The sequence below is a fragment of the Nelumbo nucifera genome, chromosome 1, assembly GCF_055504915.1.
Source record: "Nelumbo nucifera cultivar China Antique chromosome 1, China Antique-T2T, whole genome shotgun sequence".
Lineage (NCBI taxonomy): Eukaryota > Viridiplantae > Streptophyta > Magnoliopsida > Proteales > Nelumbonaceae > Nelumbo > Nelumbo nucifera.
The window spans coordinates 12988091-13007551 of record NC_142649.1 but is presented as its reverse complement, the minus strand read 5'-3'; the positions used below and the strand labels follow the sequence as shown (position 1 = coordinate 13007551).

General features: G+C 40.9%; 1 long non-coding RNA gene across 1 annotated transcript; it reads left to right on the top strand.

Moving 5' to 3' along the window:
* The first annotated feature begins 11276 nt into the window (after positions 1-11276).
* LOC148802917 (uncharacterized) lies at positions 11277-13057 on the top strand. Its single transcript, XR_016079726.1, has 2 exons — positions 11277-11801; positions 11964-13057. It is a non-coding gene; the product is annotated as an uncharacterized LOC148802917 (long non-coding RNA).
* Positions 13058-19461: the final 6404 nt, after the last annotated feature.

Genomic DNA, 19461 nt, shown 5'->3' with positions numbered 1-19461 from the left:
CTGATTAACCTCCATTGCATGTTGACACCAATTAGTCATCACGTGCATATTCAGTCTCTCGTTTAACTTGGGGACAGTTGGAATTTTAAAGTTTTATTTTTCATGTCTCTCATCTTCATGGTGCCCATGATAGAATCAAATATTCAACATTAAATGTGGGACTTGTATTTAAACCATCAAGGAATCCAAAACATAAGCATTGCAACTGTTTTTCTTTACAATCTTGTATGGATTAACATTTCTAGAGTGAAACTTTTGGTTGGTCCCTTTAGGAAATCTCTCTGGTCAAAATTGCACCATGATATTGATAAAAAAAAAAATTGCACCATGACCTTATCACCAACATCAAATTCTACAAAACGCCGATGGGAACCAGCTTGTGCTTTATACTTAACATTGTTAGTTGCAATCTTGTATTTAACTTCCTTATGAATACCATGAATGTGTTGAGCACAGGAATTTGCTTCTTCACTTGGTCGTGCTTCAATGGGCAAAGGACCAAATCAATTGGTTGGCAAGGTTTGATGCCCAAAACCACTTCAAATTGGTGATAATTGTATTATATGATTCACCAAACTATTGTGAGCAAACTCAGTCATTTGTAGAACTTGGTTCCAAGTAGTCACATGGTCCCCCACTTGACAACGTAACAAATTCCCTATGCTCCTATTTGCTACCTCAGCTTGTTCATCAATTTGAGGGTGATATGTAGCAGAAAACTTGAGCTTAGTATTCATAATCTCTGGAAGAGTTTGCTAAAAGTAACTCATAAATGCCACATCATGATTTGATGCAATGGTCTTTGGCATGCTTGTGCAATGAGCAACTTCCTTAAAGAACAATTAAGCTATGAACAAGGCATCTGAAGTTTTTTGAGCAAGGGATGAAATGTGCCATCTTGGAAAACCTATCAACAACAACATAAATTGAATCAAAGCCTTGAAGGGACTCTGGTAATCCTAAAACAAAATCCATGCTAAGGTCTTGCCATGACTCTTGCAGTATAGCCAATATATAATCTTATGTTTTGCTTCCTACCTTTAGCCAATTGACAAGTCTTGCCACATTCTTTCTTAGGCCAGGCCAATAGAATTGATCTTCTACCATAGCAATGGTTAATTCCCCAAACCTGCCCTGGACCTGGTGGTAAAATTACTAAAATTCCCCTATGTTTAATATTAATTTCTAAAATATTCCTAAGTTTCTCCCAAATTCTTAAAACCTCTAGGATCCCATAATCCCATTTCTAAAATACCCCCAAATTCCCTTAATCCAATTTCTAATATACCCCAAATTCCCATAATCCTATTTCTAAAATACATCCAAATTTAATGTATATTCTTAGGTGGTTGCCTTCTGGCTGTAAAAATTCTGGGATTCTCCCTGTCCTTGATGGGGAGAGGGTGCCCTTGTTAACCTAGAAACTGAGAGAGAGAAGGGAGGAAGAGTAGGGAACACCAAGTCTGTTCGGTTGGTTATGATGTCTCGACCCAACCAGGAAACATATCTTTATATTAAAAAGGGCAAAAGTACAATACTGCCCTTACATAAGAGAATAAAGTACAATAAGGTACAGAGATGTCTAGTATACACACTATACTAATAATATGGTACAAAAGAGAAGTATAATGAAAAAATTACCCCTTCCCTCTACATCCCCTCAAACTGATGCTGGGGCACAAGCACCAATTTGTCAACAAGGAATGTATGCCTAGCCCGAGACATAGATTTGGTGAATAGATCTGCAAGTTGTAGGCCGGAAAAAACATGGGGATGAGAAATATGGCCACAAGAAGATCTCTAATAAAATGGCAATCCACTTCAATATGCTTGGCATACTTATGTAAGATAGGATTGGATGCTATCTTGATGGCACTCATGTTGTTAACAAATAGAGGAATGGAGCCACACAATCTCACTATAGACAGAGGACATAGCACGACACTTTGCTTCAGTGGATGACTTGGACACAATTTGTTGCTTCTTGCATTTCTAGGAGATTAGAGAATCTCCAAGAAAGATACACCAAGCAATAGTGGAGCGGCATGTGTCAGGGCAGCCAGCCCAATCAGCAATAGCATAGGCTCTAAGTCGAGAATTAGATGAGGATGGGAAAAATAGATTATGAGATATTGTCCCCTGTACATAACGAATGATGTGAAGAACTGCTGAAAAATGGGGCTAGTGAGGAGCAAAAATAAAATGATTGACAATTTAAACAACACAAGAGATATCCGGTCTAGTCATAGTAAGGTAGATGAGGCTGCCCCCAAGTTGCCGATACAAATTGGCATCAAGGAGCAACCAACATCCGTGCTTAACTTCAAATTGAGTTCCAAGGGAGTGTCAACCTGCATAGAGTCTATAAGGTGGGCCACGTGCACAAGATCGGAAGCATACTTTTGTTGGTTGACAAAATACCCTTAGGATGAACTTTTAATTTCTAAAGCCAAAAAAATAAGTGACTGGCTCTAGATCCTTCATTTTGAAGGTGTTGTTGAGAAGGAGCTTCTATTTGTCATTCCCACCCATATAATCCTAGTGATTAGTATGTCATCCACATACCAAAAGGAGGGTTAGTCCTTGGGACCTCTTGAGGGTGAAAAGAGAATAATCAAAAGTAACTTTGTTGAAAACCAGCCTCTAGAACAACTGAACGGAAACGTTCAAACCAAGCTTTGGGAGCTTGCTTGAGCCCATAAAGTGATTTCTTGAGTTTGCATATTAAGAAAAGCATTCTTAACATTCATCTGATGCATAGGCCAATGTTTAATAGTAGTAATGGCCAAAAGGAGACAAACTTTAGTCATCTTGGCCATGGGAGCAAATGTTTCATCATAGTCAATGTCATACTCTTGCTTGTAACCTTGTGCAACTAGACGAGCTTTGCATCTATCCAAGGTGCCATCAGATTTGAGTTTTCATTGAATAAACCCATCTATTACCAATGATTTAAGCATTTGGAGGAGGAGGGACAAGGTCCCAAGTATCATTTTCCATTAAGGCCTAAATCCCTGCATCCATAGCATCTTTCCAATGCTTAACAACTGTGGCTTGTTAATAAGACCGAATATTTGTAGAGTACAAAATGATAGACAAAGAATTATAGTTTGGAGGAAAACCATAATTGTCAGGAGGATGAGAAATATGGGTGGAGCAATGTAAGGAACAAGGGTGGGTGAGTCAACAAAGGGAGGAGAACTTACAATGGAAGTAATGGAAGGAAGATGCATAGGATCTGGTGTTGAAGATGGAGGGAGCACAGGTGTGGAAGGAACTAGATGCTTCCTATAATAAACATGAGAATCATTTGTAGAGTGAAGTTGATGCAAAATAAAGAGGGATGGTGCAGGCAACTTAACAACATGCTCAAAGAACGAAATATTTTCATGAAAAATGACATTATGGGAAATGCGAAGATGATGAACTTTGGGATCATATCAAAGGGAGAAGATGAACAAAGCATACACAACCAAAAAATGAAGCATGGATTAGTCAGGTGGATGATGAAAAAAGGCTTGAAATGAAGAATTTTCAAGAACAGAAGAAGGAGGTAAATTAATAAGATATACAACTGTGCTGGTCGCCTTCACCCATAAGGTAATAGGGACATGGGAATCATGTAAAAGAGCTCTCACTATACTAGCAATATCACGGTTCTTGCGCTCAGCCACCCCGTTTTGTTGTGAAGTTCATGGCAAGATCTATGGGATAAAATGCCATGTTGGTAAGATAATTGTGAAATTCACCATACTCTCCATTAAAATGTTCTCCCCCTGAATTAGATAATAGGATATTTATGGTACTATTAAATTGATTCTATACCATAACATGAAAATTCTTGAATGTAGGAAATACTTCAGGTTTCTTTGAAAGAAATTACACCCATGTATATCGTGTGCAAAGTGCAATCATCACTGAACAACACAAAATATCTATATCCCAAGCGAGAAATAACAAGAGACGACCAAACATCACTGTGAATAATATGAAAAGGAACAGATGCAAGCTTAGAAGAAGGTGGAAAAGGCAGAAAATGGCTTTTATTGAAGAGGATTTATCAACATTCTTAAATGAAGAAGCATTAATAGGTAAAACACCAGAAACAAACATATAATCCAAGTTATATGCATGAGTGTGGCCTTATCTTCTATGCCATAAATGCCACGCATTATTACAAGAAGTAGAAGATAAATATTCATAAAAAAGAAGTAGAAGATAAACTGGAGGTAGTAGATAGCAAACAAGAAGATGAAGCAGAATTCTTGTCCTCAAATTCTAAAGAAAAAATCTTCTAATCCTAAACCCCTTCCCCTTTAGCTTCCCAATGCATTGATCTTGAATAAGACAACCATTACGAGAAAAGATAACATTATTACCATCATCAGCAAGTTGACCAATAGAAATCAAGTTAGTAGTCAATTTTGGAACAAAGAAACTTTTGGGAAGATGAAAGGAGGATGCCTTGGAAGTAGATAAAAAAAGATCATCACAACCACTAATAGAAAGACTTCTGCCATTAGCAGTGACAATGCAATTATCTAGGGAACATGGTTTAGGAGACTGAAGTGGAGGATGAGATATCAGATGAATCGACTACAACAAGATAAGCTTTAGATTGTCCTTTCTTAGGAGGTCGAGTGGGGAACTCAACAATAATATGGCTTAATTGCTTGTAGTTGGTACAAAAGTTCTTTTTCTTGCAATGAGATTCCATATGTCTAAATTCCTTGCATTCATAACATTGTATATTTGAGAAATCTTTCTTCCCCTTTTTCTTGGTGGTCAGAAACACTGTATCTAAACCATGCTATTTCTTGCCATCAAGGAAGGATTGAGTATGAAGCCAAGTTTCCTCTCTCAAGAGCTCACCAAGAATAATATCTAAATTAGGTATAGTTTCCCTACTGAGAATATTTGACCTTATAGCCTCATAGTCAGGTTGAAGGTGCAATAAAAAATGCATAACTTTTCTCTTGTCAAAATGTTTCTTCATCTCCTTCACACAACAATATGTGGATAAATCCCCTAAATGAACCATCTCATATTCAGTTCAGAAATTCACAAAACCAGCATAGTATTCTTGAATTCTTTTATCTTCCTGAGCATAAAAAAATATTTTTAACTCAATCAGACATTGCCTAGACATGTTTGACTACTGATAGACCTTGTCTAGGTATTCAAACATGTCATGTGCAGTATCAAAATTCAACTTTATATGTCCTTGTTGAGGTCCTCTGATGTAGGACCAGCTCAGTTCTAGTACTTAGAGAATGTTGAATGGTCTTCTTGATCAAAGTTTTATGGATGTTGATGGCTGTAATATGGCTTCTTTAAGGAATAAGAGAGAAAATAGGGAGAGAAAGAAGTGAAAAAATACATTGAAAGGGTGATATTGATGTTAAGGAAGAGTAGAGAGGATGGAGAATAGGTTCGTAGAAGTTGCAAGATGGAGGAAAGCGATGAAGATTGAAGCAAAAGATTTCATATTTGAAGAGATAAGGATCAGAGGCCAGCGGAGCTTGAAGATTAGGGAGGCAAAGAAAGCTACAATACTGCTGGAAGGTCTTGAAGTGATCGAATGGATGCAGAAGTTTGTTTCAGAAGCAAGTTCTAAAGGTAAACAAATGAACTTTACGAAGTTCAACCTTGATGGAAGAAATAGTTATGAGTTGGAAAGCAAAAAGAATGCAAAAGGATGCTACATAACTCTGCAGGAATTCTTTGGAGGAAGAAAGAAGTAGTTGGTTTGTTTCCCAGAAAGTAGAAGGGGTAATGGATGGAAGGTAGTGGCAGAGGTATTGAGTGATTTTACTCAGCAGCTGAAAACAAAACAAGTAGAGGCTGTAGCGAAGGAAAAGAAAGGGGGTAAACAAAAGAGAGAGAGGAACCCATTGATAGGAAATGGATGATTGCAGAAAAAGGAAAAAGAAGTTGTACACTGGTAGCAACAATAGAAAAGGAGGATTTGGGGAAGAAATTTGTGGTGGAAACTTCATGTCCACCAAAGGATTGGAGAGGTATTGCGCGGGCGATACTCAGAGAATTAGACCTACAAAAGCCGATGGTGATTACTCCTTATGAATCTTGTAAAGCTTAGATAGGGTGAAGATGAAGTAGAGATTTCAGCTTTAAATATTCACTCAGAGGCTGTTGCTGCCACAGTCTTGAAATGGTGTCCTCTCTCTAATACCAAAAGTTTTGAGATTGAGGACAATGTAATAACCAGGTTGCTTGGGTTACCTTTCAATCTCTAGAAGGAGGAAGTATTATAGTCAATAGCTGTAATCTGTGATGCAAGATTAGATGGTGTTTTTGATTGTGATCTCCATTCAGTTGCAGTGATGCTAGGTGGTGTTAAACCCAGTGACATTCCAAGGAAGATAGAGGCTGTTTCAGATGGTTTAGTATACCCCGTTTGGCTTGCTACCTCCATCGAAGCCCATCTTTGGAAGGAGGGAAGAAGGGAGGAAGATGAAGGGACAATACATGCCTGTTTGCGTGGTTTGCAAGGCAGAGTAGTCACTACAAAAGAGGCTAAGTCAATTGAGGTAACCAAGAAAAAAAGAATAATTTAAACACTTGGGGAAAGTTTGCATGGCAGGTTGGGCTGAGGGATGGTAGGTCCTATGTTCAGTTGGTGACAGGAGGATTAAATGGAGATAGACTTGCACCTGGAGTTCAAATTTCAAAAGAAAATGAACAAAGGTCGGCAAGGGTTCAGGTTTCAAGACGGTCTTATGAGCCAGTTCATTCTGGTCCAATGAACCGAGGCCAGTCACATGATGTTTTAAGTAAACACGTGACTGGTAAAGAGGTTGGGGGGGCTGGGCCCAGGCCCATCAGAAATTAATGGGTCTATTCCTATGATTGGGCCGACTGTTTTAAATTGTTTGGACCCAGTTCTTAACAAGCCACACGCCACTTTAAGTAGGCCTGTGACCAAAGGAAAAGGGGAGATGATGGACCAAAAAGATGTTCTATCATTGTCCCCCTCGAGCAAAACTCAACCACCGCTTGTAGGAAAAAAGGTTAGCTGCAGTGGAGCGGCAAATCTGAACTGGGCATGGGCTCTAAGCAAGAAGAAAAAAAAGTCAATTCTCTAGAATGGTGCAATCCGAGGTTCAAGAAGCATCCGACGAGAATGGAGACAGGGTGTTCCCTCATTCCGATGACAATAAATCATAATATTACGAACACGTTTGAGGACTATGCGATGGACGAAGAAAGTAGCCCAGAATTAGAGTCTGAAGGCTCTTCAAGTATTGGAAGTATGGAACTGAAAAAAGCCAAACCTCTCAGTGCTGATGAGAGCCTACACACCGAGCTGCTTTTTTTGGAAAATGATGATTCAGGCTTAACAAACTCATCCCAGAAGGAGCACTCTCAAATTCTCCCTTTACCTAAGGAATTGGAGTTTATCATAGCTATTGTAGGGGAGAGGCAGGGGAATACTAGTTCTTATATATGCTCCCAGTTCACTAGAGCAGCACGAAATTGATGAAGGCTAGAGGAACATGACATACCTTGGTCACCGATCATAGAATCATCAATCAGGGGACAACATCTAAAGGCAGATTCTGATGCAAGGACTAAAACAACATTGGTTGAACACAATGGGAACCCACAGTCATCTCTTTTGGAAGGATTAGCCGTGACCTTGCCCCTTTGTGTTGCTTCTCAAGAGTCATTGCCCTCTTCCCACAACCTTTCAGGTAATATTGTCAATTTGTTTTCTGGTACTGATGTGGGTTTTCTGCCCGGAACAGGTACTTTTGTAGCTCAACTTGATGTAGCAGCCATGGATAGTAAGTATTTATTTGGGGACAAGGAGGGCAAAGAACAAGAGGAAGTGGTAAGGGGAAGAAAATTACAGGAAGAGGAGTTAGAGAAGATCTGGGATCAGATCTGTATGTTTTTGGAGAAGTACAAGAGAAAAGAGGAAGAGGTAGGGAAGTATGAGGCTCAAGAAGATTTAGTAAAAACAGGGGCTCAAAGTAGCAAAGAAGTTGGGGATGAATCAATTATGGGAAAGATGCAGAAGGAGGAATCAGATAGGATTTGGGGACAGATTTTGCTCTCCTTGAGGAGTATAGGCAAACAGATGAATCTTTGGAGGAAAACCAGGGAATTTCGGAAAGGCAAAACAAAACAAAAGCAGTCTTAAGCAGATCTGGAATAATTAACAACCGAAGGAAGAAAAAAAGATCAAAGGTGGAAAGGTTGAAATCAGATATAGAAGAAAATTTGGAATTCATCGGAAGAGGGGAGAGAAGGAAAGCCTCCAAGTAGGGGCCTGATCTAAGAAGGGGAGGCCATATCTCTTATCTCCATGAAACTCATTAGTTGGAATGTGAGGGGGCTAGGGAGTGCTAGGAAAAGAAGGCTAATTAAGGACCTCCTTAGAAGGGAAATGCTGGATATAGTGATGCTATAGGAGACCAAATTAGCTGATATTGATAGAAGATGGGCAAGATGCATCTGAAAATCTAGAGGAATAAGTTGGGTTTCAGCACCTTCTTGGGGGGCTCCGGGGGGAATTGCTACTTTTTGGAGAGAGGATATGGTGGAGGTTTTGGAGGAGCTAGTAGGTAAATTTTCAGTGTCCTTAAAATTCAGGATGGTAGAGGATGGATTTACTTGGGCACCAACTAATGTGTATGGACCAAGCAATTATAGAGAAAGGAATGAATTTTGGGAAGAACTTTATGGGATAGAAGGGCTTTGGGATGGTCCTTGGTGCTTAGGGGGAGATTTCAATGTAATTCAATTTATGAATGAATCAAATAATCCCCAGAAGGTCATTACAACCAGCATACGGAGATTCAATGATTTTATTAATAACTGTGAGTTAAAGGAACTCCCATTGCTACAAGTTCTCTATACTTGGTCCAACTTTCAGATAGGTTCCTTTTCAATGAAAGTTGGGAAAATAAGTGGGTGGACTTGATAACAAGGTCTCTACCTAGAGTCACATTTGACCATTGCCCCATTGGCCTAAGACAGGAGCCTTTTAGTCAAGGACCCTGACCCTTTAGGTTTGAGAACATGTGGTTGATTCACCCGGACTTCGTGAAGAAGGTTGAGGAATGGTGGAGAGAAGACCTAAGGGGGGTGAAGTGGAAAGGGGTAAGATTTCACAAAAAACAAAAAAGATTGAGAGTACATGTAAAAGATTGGAATAGGGAGCATTTTGGGAGAATAGAAGAAATGAAATCCTCTCTATTGACCCAAATAGATGAAATAGAAGAAATGAAATCCTCTCTGTTGACCCAAATAGAGGAACTAGATGGAAACTGAAAAGATAGAAGAAATGAAATCCTCTCTGTTGACCTAAATCCTCTCCCAAAGAGCCATAAGCACTCAGGATAGAGATCGGAGATGGAAACTGAAAAGAGAGTTCGACGAAGTCATTTTGAGAGAAGAAAATTCTTGGAGGTAGAAGTCTAGATGTAAGTGGATTAAGGAAGGAGATGGGAACACTAAATTCTTTCATGGCGTAGCCAGTGGAAGGAGGAGGAAAAATCTAGTGTCTAAACTAGAAGTGGATGGAATAGTTTTTGATACCCAAGAGAGGATAGCCAATTGTTTTATTGACCATTTCAAATCCATTTTGAGGAGATCCTTAAGACCTAGTGTGGAGTTGGAAGGTGTGACCTAGTAGAGGCTTCCAGAAGAGAGTAGAAGCTGGTTGGAAAGGAATTTTGAGGAGGAAGAAATTAGAAAAGCCGTTTTTTCCATGGACAGATCTAAAGCACCAGGGCCAGATGGGTTTAGAATGGCTTTCTTTCAAGATTGTTGGGACATAGTCAAAGAAGATTTAAGTAAGGTATTCAAGGAATTTGAGGATAATCCAGTGATGAGTCGTGGAATTAATGCTACTTTTTTAGCCTTAATTCCCAAGAAGAATGAGGCCAAGCATCCAAAGGATTTTAGACCTATTAGTTTGGTAGTGTATACAAGATTGTGGCTAAGGTTTTGTTTTTTAGGATAAAAAAGGTGCTTCCTTGTCTTATCAACCAAGCGCAAGGAGCTTTTGTTCAGGGAAGACAAATTGTAGATCAGATTCTAATAGCAAATGAAATGTGTGGAGGAGCTGAGGAGATCGGGCGTCAAGGTTATGCTTGTAAACTAGATCTTGAAAAGGCCTATGACCTAGTGGATTGGGGATTCTTATTACTCATGCTAAGGAAGTGTGGGTTTGGGGATAAATGGTGCAAATGGATAAACAGTTGCTTTTCCAATTGCCATTATTCCGTCCTAGTCAACGGGGTAGTTAATGATTTTTTTCCAGCTAGTAGGGGTCTGAGACAAGGTGATCCCATGTCACCTTTCCTTTTCACTTTAGTCGTCGATGCTTTTAGTAGATTCCTCTCAGAAGCGGATAGAGCCGTATCTCTAAGACAGTGGAGAATAGGTAGAGATAGAGTTCAGTAACCCATCTTCAATTTGCAGATGACATAATAATCTTTTGCGAAGGTTGTGATTTGATGGAGGTAAGGAATCTGTAGGATTTATTAGTTCACTTTGAGAGCTCCTCAAATTTGAAGGTAAATTTGAGAAGAGCTATGTTGTGGAAGTTCATGTGAACAGAGAGGAGATGGAGTCTATAGCAGCCTCGTCAGAATGCACTTGCTCTCAGTGGCCTCTATCCTACCTAGGACTTCCATTAGGTGCAAATCCAAAGGAGAGTAGATTTTGGAACCCGATGGTGGAAAAATTCGAAAAAAGATTAGTAGCTTGGAAGAGAAACTATATTTCCGTGGGGGGTAGAGTTAGTTTGATTAAAGCAACTTTGGCCAATTTGCCTTTATACTTCTTGTCAGTCTTTAGAATTCCCAAAAGGGAGGCAAAGAGGTTAGAAAAACTGATGAGGGTTGATTAGGTGGGAGGTGGTGAGTCAGAGCAAAAAAGGAGGCCTAGGCTTAGGGAATGTGGTGAGTAAGAATGAGGCTCTTTTAGGTAAGTAGCTTTGGAGGTGGCCCTTGGAGAGGGAGAGGTTGTGGCATGAAGTAGTGAAAAGTATTCATGGCTGTTCTGAATTAGGTTGGGATGCGGGGGTATCCCGAAGGGACTTGCTCACGACACCTTGGAAGGCTATCTCTGACATTCTCCCTAAATTCCTCAGTTTTGTAAGGTACAATGCTTGTTTTGGAAACTCCATTCTTTTAGAGGTGAGCACTCAACCCCTAAAAGACCGTTTCCCTTCTCTCTATTCCATCTCCCTCTTTAAAAAGAAACCCATTTCATGGTTACTTCCCCCCCCCCCCCCCCCCCCTGGTTTGCCCTTTGACTTTAAACTGGGATTTTGGGTTTCGAAGAGGGTTAAGGGATGAAGAATTTCTGTGTTTCATTGCTATTGTTGCTTCTAGACTTGGTGTGTTTGGACCTCCCTAACCCGAATAAAACAGTCTGGTCCCTAACCCCGGTTGGCTCCTTCACTTGTGCATCTTTCTTTAAAGCCCTTTGCTCCAACCCCTCCTCTCAGGACTTCATTGTTAAAGAGGTTTGGTCAAGGCCAATACCCTCCAAAATAGCAACGTTCTGTTGGGAAGCCTATTATGGTAAGATCAATACTGTAGAAAACTTGCAAAAGAAGAAACCTTTTATGTGTTTGTCCCCAAATTGGTTCTTTCTGTGTAAAATGAAGGGTGAGGACTGTAACCATTTGCTGATATCGTGCTCCTTTGCTGCCAATATTTGGAACTGGGTTGTTTCTTTATTTGGGTGCAGGTGGAACTTGCCCTCTGAAGTAAAGCTGCTTTTCACTCCGGCTACTTTTGGGAGATTGACAAAAAGAGGTAAGCTAATGTGGAAATGTATCGGAGCTGCTACCTTGTGGATATTATGGGAGGAGGGAAATGCTAGAATATTTCTAGAAAAGGAAAGAAGTCTTGTTGAAATCAATGAATGCATATTGACAAGGACAATCTCATGGTTAAAATCTTTACATTTGTTGGCAGATTAATATTTTGATGACTTAAGGAGAAACTGGGCAGCAGTGGCTTCTACACTCTCCACCAAGAACAAATCACAAGTTGAATGGAAACCCCCACCGGATGGAGTGGTAAAATTGAATTTTGATGGCAGCTGCCAAGGTAACCCAGGGCCATCCGGAATTGGTGGGATTGTGAGAGACAAAGACAGCAATTTGTTGTCTCTATTTTCAGGACCAGCGGGTGAAGGCGATTCTGTAAGGGCAGAGTTACCAGCAGCGGTACAAGGTATACAGATGGCAAGTCAAATTGGAGTGAACAATTTGTTAGTAGAAGGGGATTCCATGGTAGTAGTGGGCTGGATGATGAGCCTAGAAACAGCTTGTTGGGGCTACAGGGATCTGTTAAAGAAAGTTAATTGGATGACAGGAAATATGACTGTCAGGTTTCAGTGGGTCAGCAGATCAACAAATGCAATGGGGCTACAGCGGTACAAGGTATACAGATGGCAAGTCAAATTGGAGTGAACAATTTGTTAGTAGAAGGGGATTCCAAGGTAGTAGTGGGCTGGATGATGAGCCTAGAAACAGCTTGTTGGGGCTACAGGGATCTGTTAAAGAAAGTTAATTGGATGACAGGACATATGACTGTCAGGTTTCAGTGGGTCAGCAGATCAACAAATGCAATGGCTGATTCTCTGGCCAAGCAAGGGGTGTTAAGGGGAGATCTGTTTTGGGCTACTTTGTAATTGTGTTTCAGGCTTGGGCATGTTTAGTGTATATGGTTCAGTCCTCGGGGGAGGTAACGTCTCGTGCCTCCTCCTAGGCTGATTGTATTTCAGTTATTTGAATTAATAAAACTACTCTCATTTATCAAAAAAAAAAAAACATGTCATGGGCAGTCTTGAATCCTCTCATCGAAATAGCAACATCCACAATAACAGATCCAAGAATCCAGGATAGTACTTGTGCATTTTCTATTTTCCATTGTTTCAGTCCCTTGGCATCACTAGCATTGGGCATAGCTGTAGAGCCATCAATATAGCCCCCACTTCCCTTCAACAAAATATTGGAAGTGAAACTTCCAAAGTGCATAGTTGCTGCCATCGAATTTTACTGAAATTATCTCACCATTCTCGAGTCCCATATTGAGCTAGGAATAGAGAGAAAAAATAAAAAACATGAGTACAATGTAATATAGTCACTTTGAGCAGGCTGAAATATTAAGAGGGAAGAAATAGAGTCCCTTACAGTCAAAGAAAAGTGTCCAAACCACTGAAAACAATCCAGAAATCGCAGACACAATCCAAAAATGGAAAGAAAACCTGCTGCCGCCCAGATGAATTGAATAGAACCCCTTCTACACTTCAAATCCAATGAAACTTTCAGAATATGATGTAAATGGTCAGGCGACACACCCCTTGAAGTTTTGTCATGAACTGATATCTCCCAAGAGCTTGCTGCTTGCATAGAGTATACTGGTTCTAGGGTTGATCAAAGCAACCCTAAACCAATCTCAAAAGCCAAGGGAAGCAAGAGGATTCTAATACCCATTGAGAATCAGAGCGCAACTTACTCTGGCACCATGTTAATCTAGAAACTGAGAGTGAGAATGGAGAAAGAGCAGAGAACACCAAGTCTGTTTGGTTGGTTCTGATGTCTCAACCCAACCAGGAAACATCACTTTATATTTATAAGGGGCAGAAGTACAATACTGCCCTTACATAAGAGAATAAAGTACAATAAGGTACAGAGATGCCTATTGTCTAGTATACACACTATACTAATAATATGGTACAAAAGAAAAGTATAATGACAAAATTACCCCTTCCCTCTACAGCCCTACCCTGAACCTGTCCCGCCATTGGGGATGAGGTAGGGGATTTTGGCTACAGGGTGGAATGGGGAGGGGGTGCCCCTCCTGAGCCCACCCCGTTGCCATTCCTAGCCATGAAAGCAGGAAGCTATGCACTTCATGTAAATTAGAAGGGATAGGCCAATCAAGAATAGCTTTGGCTTTGTTTGGATCAGCCTCCACTTCTCTTGAGGAAACTAGAAAGCCCAAGAAGATTACATTGGAACTCATAAAAGTGCCCTTCTTCTGGTTGATGTAGAGCTTCTCTTGGCATAAGACTCTCATCACTTGTCTAAAGTGATTCATATGTTCAGCTGCATCTTGGCTATACACAAAATTATCATCAAAGTAGACCACTACAAAATGACAAATGAAAGGATGTGAAGCTTGCATAATGACACACATAAAGGTACTGGTGCATTAGTCTGTCTCAAAAGCCAAGGGAAGCAAGAAGATTCTAAAATACCCATTGAGAATCAGAGCGCAACCTACTCTGGTACAATGTTAATCTAGAAACTGAGAGAGAGAAGGGAGAAAGAGCAGAGAACACCAAGTCTGTTTGGTTGGTTCTGATGGCTCAACCCAACCAGGAAACATCACTTTATATTTAAAAGGGGCAGAAGTACAATACTGCCCTTACATAAGAGAATAAAGTACAATAAGGTATAGAGATGCCTATTGTCTAGTATACACACTATACTAATAATATGGTACAAAAGAAAAGTATAATGACAAAATTATCCCTTCCCTCTACAGCCCTACACAGAACCTGTCCCGCCATTGGGGACGAGGTAGGGGAATTTGGCTACAGGGTGGAATGGGGAGGGGGTGCCCCTCCTGAAACCACCCCATTGCCATTCCTAGTTATGGAAGCAGGAAGCTATGCACTTCATGTAAATTCGAAGGGATAGGCCAATCAAGAATAGCTTTGGCTTTGTTTGGATCAGCCTCCACTTCTCTTGAGGAAATTAGAAAGCCCAAAGAAGATTACGTTGGAACTCATAAAAGTGCCCTTCTTCTGGTTGATGTAGAGCTTCTCTTGGCATAAAACTCTCATCACTTGTCTAAAGTGATTCATATGTTCAGCTGCATCTTGTCTATACACAAAAATATCATCAAAGTAGACCACTACAGAATGACAAATGAAAGGATGTGAAGCTTGCTTAATGGCGCACATAAAGGTACTGGTGCATTAGTCTGTCCTTTGTCTTGAAAGGGCATAACTAACCACTCATAAATTCCATCCTTTGTTTTGAAGGCAGTTTTCCCCTTGTCGCTTGATCTGATTCAAATTTGATGATATTCATTCCTTAAATCGATCTTGGAAATGATTGTAAGCCAGCCACCACGTCAAGCATGTCATCTAACTGTGTTATCAGGTATTGATACTTAACAGTAATCTTGTTAGTGGCACGATTATCTACACACGTGGACAGGTTAGTTTCTCTTCTTTATAGTAGCTTGACTTATTCTGTTCACCCTTAGAAGGCTCTTGCGATGACGAGCTAGGTAGTTTTTCCTTCGAAGTTTATTGTGATGCATAGAGGAGATTTTTCCAGAAATCCTCGAAAAGGTGGGAAACTGAAAATTGGTATAAGAGGGGAGGGGTTGATGCACGAGTAAGAAAGGAGTTCCCTACAGCAAAGAAGCAGCAGTGGAAGCGTGGCCAGAGTTTGGGTATTCAGATCTGATGAAAGTCGAAGGTAAATGGGTTGCTAATATTGAGGTGGCGGGAGTAGAGGCAAGTAGACGCTTCCTGCAAAACTGTTTGGTTAGAAGGTTCAGAGGGGATGGATTTACTGCAAGTAGATCTGTGGGTTAATAAGATTTGGAGAGAAGTGGGAGGGGTAAGGGTGAAAAAGTTGGTGGATGAATTCTTTCTCTTCATCTTTCCCTCTAGAGCTGAAGTGGCGTGGGTCCTCAGAAATGGTCCGCGGACATTTGGGAGGTCTAGTGTGCTACTGGACTGGTGGGGTGCGAGTTTGGGGTGCTTTTATCTGAAGCGGAAGGTGATCAGGAACCTGGTGAAATGTCTTGGATTCGTATCTTCGGGCTTCCGCTAGTGCTCTGGTGTCCAAGTGTAATGAAGGTGATCGGAGATGTGTGTGGGGGGTTCATCGAAACTAATGATTCTCCTCAGGAACTAGCGACTTGTGAGTGGGTATGAATGAAAGTGAGATGTGCAGATAGCTTCCTTGAGAAGGTGGAAATTGTTGTTGGTGAATCCATCTTCATGGTGTGGGTGTGGCCTGAAAAAATTCCATCAGTCAAAAGAAGGGACACAAGAGAAAAGATGAGTAAAAAAAAGCCAAATAGAGCAAGAGCAGTATTCAGCTTTGTCGAAAACAATTTTAATCCTAGAGGAGGAAGGGGAGAGTAATTGCTCGAGAAACAATGAGGGTAGTCCATTGTTGGTTTGACAGGTTTCCCAGGGGAGGGTGGTGGGGGAGATGGTGGCTAGGGTTACCGGAAGAGGTGAGGGTGGAGAAAAAGGGAGGGAAAGGGGAGACCGTTCGATCTCTTTGTTTTTGGACGGTCAAGATGTGGGACTTAAGTGGAAGTCGGTGGTGGGATCTTGAACTCCAATTTTAAATCAAGATACTAATCCTCTTAGTATTGAAAATTTGAAAGAGTTAATCAAAGAGTGCCTGTTAGAGCTCCACGTGGTGTAAAATGTAGAGAGGGAGACATGTACAAGGGTGGACCATAGTTTGGGTTACTTATCTGGTTCTCCCAAAGATCCGAATATTTTGGGATGGACCACTTAGACATGTATAAGGTCACCCTTAACCTTAAAGACTCCAAACCTGACTCCAACACATGAGCTCTGCTCAGACCAAACTAAAAAGGCGAGTAGCGAACCCAGACCACAGACCCACTTTTCAAGCTCCTCCACCCCGATCTTGTAGTTAAAGTTTCACAATTTTATTATTATTATTATTATATTTTTGATAATTTCACAATTTTATTATTTAATAAAGCATTTTGTTACTGATAAAAAAAAAGCTCCTCTACCCCGATTCTTGCTGGACCCAACTGGCTCAGCCAACCTGGTCCTCGACCTCAGAAGAAAAGCGTTGGTTTGAATTCCAGCGTTCTCTCGTTCCAAGTGAATCAAGGAGTATTGTAGGGAGGAGAGTGGGAAGCCTCCCGTGCCCCTTTCCAAGTGCAGTCTCTGGTTGTCGGTCACCCATTGGAAGTTTCGACTCCCTCCATCAACCTAGAGCTAGTGGAAATTGTTATGGATGCTGTGCTGCTTGCAGTGGTAGCTAGTTAGGCAAGCATTGAGAATCAGTTTAAGACTCTTCAAGGGGAGTTCGAAGACGGAGACAAAATGATAGAGGTAGGGGACTTATCAACGGCGGGGGATGCTGTTACAGTGGAGAAAGGGAATGGAAAGATAGCTGTAGATGTGACTAGAAGAGGTAAGGCCACAAAAAAATGTGCCTCCTCTTCGTCTTCTTGGGTAAACTCCAAACTCTTGAGGCTGGGAAAATTCTTGTGGGTTTCGATGGAAGGTCTGAAAGAAGAGACAACAAAATATTTAGAGGGAATTGAACAAAGAGTTTTATTGGAGAGTGGAAAGCTTGCAGCTAAGAAAGGGGAACCACTTCAAAAAAGAGCCGGTAAATCCTACGACTAACGTGTGGGCTGAATGACAAGGCAAGAAGTGGGGAAGGATCTTCAAGAGGGGGTAAAAAGTGCACCAGTAGGGGGGTGTGTGCTGTGGTCTACTTTAGTTTTGTTTTAAATGGAGTTGAATTTACACTCTTGGAATGTTTGGGGCATAGGCTTAGGAAGGAGTAGGGTGGTGTTGTGTGATGTTCTGGATAGGTCAAGATCTCAAATAATTCTCTTACAAGAAACTAATCAGAAGTTTATGGGGGGATGGTCAGGTGAAATGGCTCTAGAAGCCGGCAGTGGGTGGTGCTGGGGGCCTGATGATAATGTGGGATCTGACGAAGTGCAATGTTACCTCTTGGAAGATTGGAATTTTCTCAATTTCAATAGTGGTCGACTTGGAAGGTGGAGAGTAATGCCAAACCACAAATGTGTATGGCCCAACTGACAACAGTTAGAGGAGTGTGAGCTTTGGGAGGACTTAGCAAGAGCTAGAGGAGTGCTTGATTGTCCGTGGCGAGAGGGGGTGATTTCAACGTGACACTTTCAGCTGAAGAAAGGAACACAAGGGGAAGAAGATCCAAATCGATGAATATGTTCGCTGAGTTCATTAGCAGTTTTGATCCGATGGACTTACCTTTGGTTGGTGCCTAGTTTACTTGGACTAGTAATCAGGAGATCCTGTTCTGGTCAGACTTGACAGGTTTCTTGTGTCATCAGGGTGGGATGACATTTTTCCAAAATTCAGACAAGTTGCTCTTGCAGGGCCTGTTTCAGACCATTGTCCTATACAACTGATCTGTGGCCCTCGAGAAAGGAAAAAGGTTCCCTTTAAATTTGAAAAAGCCTGGTTTGAATAAGAGACTTTCATCCACTTGTTAAACGGGTCTTGGAATGAGTGTCAAGTGATTGGGTCAAGCTTCCATAGACTGGCAAAAAAATTGGGGGTGATTAAAGAGAAGGCTAAAGTATGGAAGTTGGAAAACAAGCCGTCTCTGGAAACAGAAAAAAAAAGGCTTGCTTGAGCTTAATTGAGGAAAGTGATAGAGCAGAAGAGGTGGGTCCTATTTCTCAAGATCAAAGGTTGAAGAGAGATCTTGCTAAGGCAGTTTATGATGAGATTACCTACAAGGTTGAGATAAGTTGGAGGCAGAGGGCCATCTCCTAGTTGAAGGTAGGGGACCGGAACACAAGTTTTTTTCATAAAATGGCAAATGCCCAAACCAGATTCAAGGAAATCAGCAAACTGTGTTGTGAAGGAAGAGTAGGAGAAATGGATGCGGAAATCAAGGCCATTGCTACAACTTTTTATAAAAATTTATGTAAACAGCCATGGACTTTTAGACCTCTTCCTTTGAATACTCCTTTTAAGAGATTGTCAGATGAGCAGAGTTCCCTCTTAGAAAGGCCTTTCACTGAGGAGGAGATTAAGGATGCATCAGAAATCTGGAGTCTGAGAAGTGCCCTGGACCAGATGGTCTGACTAATCTATTCTATTTAAAATGGGACTTTATCAAGCAAGACCTTCTGACTGTATTTCAGAACTTCCATAGTTCATCATCCGTATAGAGAAGCCTGAATAATACTTTTATTTCTCTCATTCCTAAGATTGTTGGAGCTACAAACTTAAAGACTTCAGGCCCATTAGTCTCCTAAATAGCTTCTATAAGATTATTTTAAAGGTGTTGGCTGAGAGGATGAAGAAAGTTCTATCGAATGTAATTTCTGACAATCAGTGTGCATTTGTCCTTGGTAGACAAATGTTGGATATTGTCTTGATTGCAAATGAGCTGATTGACTCTAAAAGGAGGGATTGAAAACTTGGTCTGATCTGCAAATTGGATATTGAGAAGGAATATGATCATATCAACTGGAGATGTTTGGATTTTGTCTTGGCAAAGATGAATTTTGGTCTGAGGTGGAGGAACTGGATAAAGGTATGTGTCACCTCTCCAAAATTTTCTGTCCTCATTGATGAACAAGTGGCTTGTTTCTTTGAAAGTTATAGAGGAATTAGACAGGGGGACCCTCTCTCCCCTTTACTTTTCAT